This window comes from Anomalospiza imberbis, unplaced genomic scaffold, assembly GCF_031753505.1.
Source record: "Anomalospiza imberbis isolate Cuckoo-Finch-1a 21T00152 unplaced genomic scaffold, ASM3175350v1 scaffold_113, whole genome shotgun sequence".
In the NCBI taxonomy this organism is placed as follows: Eukaryota; Metazoa; Chordata; class Aves; order Passeriformes; family Viduidae; genus Anomalospiza; species Anomalospiza imberbis.
The window spans coordinates 191,716-196,158 of NW_027099521.1; positions in this window are offsets into that span (position 1 = coordinate 191,716).

Genomic DNA, 4,443 nt, shown 5'->3' on the forward strand with positions numbered 1-4,443 from the left:
TTCCTTTTTCTTTTCCTGATCCTCCTTTGTCCCTTCTCTTCCTCTTCGTCCCACTCCTCCTCTTCCATCCCTCCTCCTCCTCCCTAAGCCCACCTCCTTCTCCTACTTCCATCCCTTCTGGCTCTCCTCCTCCATCCCTCTTCTTCCCTCCCTCCTCCTCCTCCCCCAGGAGCAGTGACACCCTTGGTGCCCTGTTCCCCCAGCCCTGACAGCCTGCGGCAGGAGCAGGGATGGAGCCGGGACAGGTCGGGATGGGCAGCACGGGGCTCACGGCTGCTCCCACCCGCTGGGGGCGAGGGGAACCCGGCCTGGGCAAAAGGAGAGGCAAAAGGAGAGGCAAACTGGGAAAACTGGGGGCTGCACATCCAAACTGGGCCTTGCTGGGGACCCTGCCAGGGGACTGCCAGCCCTTGGGGCTCCTCTCGGGAGATCCGGGAGGGGGGAATGCAGAGAGGGCTGGGGGATCCCAGGAATGGCAGCACTGGGAGTGACTTTTTTATACTGGGATCGTACTGGGATCATACTGGGAGCAGCTGGGCCCATGCTGGGGCAGACTGCGCTCACACTGAAGGAGACTGGGATCATATTGGGATCATACTGGGATCACACTGGGACAGAGTAGGAGCCTGCAGCGGGCAATTGAGACCATGCTGGCGCAAATAGGATACACTGGGAGTGACTGGGATCATTCTGAGTTTGACTGGGAGCAACTGTGAGCAACTGGGATCATGCTGTGAGCAACTAGGAGGAACTGGGAGTCACTGGGTGCATGCTGGGGGTGACTGGAAACAACTGGGCTTATAACTGGGATCAGCTGGGATCATGCTGGGGGTGACAGGGATCATATTGGCAGTGAGTGCAACTACACTGAGGCTGAGTGGGAGTGGTTGTGAACAAATGGGATCATGCTGGAAGGAACTGGGAGTGACTGGGAGTATGCTGGAAGGAACTGGGGTACACTGGGAGAGACTGGGAGTGACTGGAACAAAAGTGAGGGTGAAAGGGAGCAACTGGAACCATGTGGGGCACAACTGGTTCATACTGGGAGTGACTGGGAGCACACTGGTCTCATCTCTGGACCATACTGGGAAGGACTGGACTAATACTGGGAGTGTCTGAGACTGACTGGGAACACACCAGGCACATCATCCCCCATACTGGCTGTGACTGGGAGCAACTAGGAACACACTGGATGAAAGTGGGAGCAACAGGGACTGTGCTGGGGCAAATTGTATCATAACAGGGAATGACTGGGAGCGACTGGGCTCCTGCTGGGAGCAGCCCCTGGCGGCCCCGGGAGCCCCGCACCCCTTTCCCGGCCATGCCACCCCTCCAGCCCCAGCACCCCCCATTGCCGGGGTGCCGGCACTGCCAGGGGTCCCCCCATCTCGGGGTCCCCGCTGGGGCTTCTGGGGCTCTCCTCTCTCTGGGCTCCCGCTCAGGGCAGCTGCGGCTCTCCTGGGACTCCCCAAAACCGGTGTCCACCCGCCGGGGCTCTGCTGCCCTCACCGCCCACCGGGACCCCCGAAAAACACCTCCCGGGGACCCCCCGATGTCCCCCCGAGGACCAGCTGCGGCTCGGCTTTGGAGCTCTACCAGCTCCAAACATCCCCCCAAAAAAACCCAAACCCAGGGAGCCCCGGGATATTTGGGCCGAGCTCCCCCTCCCTGGGCACCTGCGGGATGGGGGCGATGCTCCCGGGGTGCTGCGAGCTCAGGCAGCGCCAGGGCCACGCGATTCCTTCTCTCCTCTCCTCCGGCTGCTCCCTGCTGCCGCTGCGCCTCTTCCTCCCTCCCTCCTCCTCCTCCCCCGCTCCCGAAGCCCCCGCAGCCGCGGGAGGGGCGGGGATGGAGCTGGGACAGGTCGGAACGCAGAGAGGGCTGGGGGGGATGCCAGGAGTGGCAGTGCCTGGGCTGTCCTGGAATCATACTGGGAGCGGCTCCTGGGTGACCGAGTTCTACTGGGATCATACTGGGATCGTACTGGGAGTGAGGAGGAGCAGCGCGATGGCTCCAGCGCTGGGGCTGGGGGCGGTCCTGGGGCCCCGGGGGGGCAGCGAGAGGTGAGGGGGACCCCCGGCACCGGGACTCCTTGGTCGCCCATTCCGGAGCACCGAGGGGCCCCTGAACCCCCATTCCAGGGCGCCACCATCCCCCCGCACCCCCATTCCCGGCCGGGATTCCACCCCGCACCCCATTATCCGGCACCGGCAACCCCCGCACCCCTTTCCCGGCCATGCCACCTCTCCCAACCCCAGAGCCCCCTTTTCTTTCACCCAGAGACCCCCTGGACCCCTATTCCTGCCTTTCCCAGTGCCCAGCCCCTCCTTTCCTCAACACCGAGGACACCTGGGACCCCTATTCCCAGCCAGCCCGGGTTTTCTCACCTTTTGCAGGGAATGGGGACACCGGGGACCCTTGGAGTCCCCTTTCCCTACGATAGTGACACAATTAAGCTCGCCCAAACGCCTCCTGGATCTCCCCTAAGCCCCCAGTGGGGATTCCTGGGAGTTCCCCTGTGTTCCCCCTTTCCCAGGACTTTGGGGGTCCCCCCGACCTGTCCGTGCACCCCCAGATTTCTTCCACAGCCGCCTGTGATGGTGGGGGTGGGGGCCGAGTGCTAGCGCCCCCCTGCCTGCAGCAGATCCAGCGGGGAGGGGAGTTTGGGGGGGGTCCCTGAACATTTGGGGTCCCCTGGGTTTTGGGGTGACCCCCGGGCCCCCCAGGATCTCCCTGGACACGCTGACGCTGCCAGTGCGCAGTGAGAAGGTTCATACCCGGCACGGGGTCCCAGCTCTGTCACCGGCATTGCCCAGGAACCCCCAAACCCTCTCGGGAACCCCCAAATCCCCCGGGACACCCAGACCTCCTCGGGACCCCAAAATCATCCCTGGGCCCTCCAAAAACTCCCCAAGACCACAAAAACCCCACACAGACACCCCCCCAAACTATCCCAGGACATCAAAATTCCCACAAGACCTCCCAGCACCCCCAGACACCCCTGAGAAGGTTCTTACATGGCAGAGAGTCCCCATCTCTGTCACCGGCAGGTACCCCAAACCAGCCTTGGGTTCCCCCTGGGATCGCCCAATCCCCCCCTTTGGGAATCCTGAAAACCCCCCTGGGAACCCCCAAAAATCCACCGGGACCGCAAAAACCCTGGAGATAGGCAAAACCCCCCCCCAGGAATTCATCATGAAATTTATACCCAGCACGGGATCCCCATCACCATCATCGGCATCACCCGGGTACCCCCAGATCCTCTCGGGATCCTGTGCCTGATGCAAATGGAAAGAGAACTTTGGAAAGGGGTGTGAAAAATAAAGCTTGTTTATTTTCAGAAAAACAGCAATGAAAACACAGAACACATTTACATTGTAAGAATATTTGTAACAACAGCAATCTATAGAACGTATATACCTAAGAACATATGTTATGGTTTGACGCTGGCGCGATGCCAGCACTCCCATGAAAATGCACTTTTTAAAATAATTGCTGTGAGATGTGATCAGGAACAGAGCAGAGCAGGCTCAAGCTTAATAACAAAGAAAAGAACTTTATTAAACTACTACTACTATAAAAACACAGACACTCAATCCTGGACGAAGACCTTCCAAAACACTCTTCCTCCTCCCAACTAATTCCCACCTAATTTCCAAATGGAACCACAGTGAGACACCACCCGGGTCCTGATCAAGTTGCCACCCTTCAGATATTCAAATACTCAATCTTTCAAGGGAGACAGGAGTCTCCCCTGTGCCACAGACCCCCCAGGAAACACAATTGCCACCCTTGTGTTTCCATGTCACACATGGCAACCACCTGGAGAAAATCTGCCATGGTGACACTCTCCTTTCCATGTCAACGTGCTCTCACCACCGTGCATGGACAGACTGCTCATAGGGCTCCTTTAAGGATGCTTTGCCATGGACCAAAAGAGACAACAGTTCAGTTTCTCATCTTGGGACTACAGTCCCCCCCATTTTCCCCCTGGGGCTGAGGGTCCAAGAACAGAGGTCTTCTTCTCCTCTTCTTCTTCCTTGACGATAGAGGGCTTCTCCACACTTTCTCCAACTCTCCTCTGTTCTCTCTACTCCTCTGCTGGTAATCACTAATACAAGTCTCTTGGCTCACCAGACCACCCCCCTAAGTGCAGCTTCTGTCAGGAGAATTTGGTTCAGTCTATGGCTAACAAGAAAAGTCCAGCCACAAGCCACTCCATCATCTCCTTCCAACTCAACAATTTCTTCTTCCATCATCTCGGATCCCAGACTGTCTCTCTTCTACTTCAAATCAAGGAGGAGTAAAATTTTACAAAGCCTTCATTTCTCAGGAAAGGGTTAAAAGCTCAGACTCCCTGGATGGCTGATATCTCTGCCCAGCAGCGGATTCCCAAGGCCAAGGCTGGGCACCTTCCTCCACCCCTTCTCCTCCGCGCCGGCA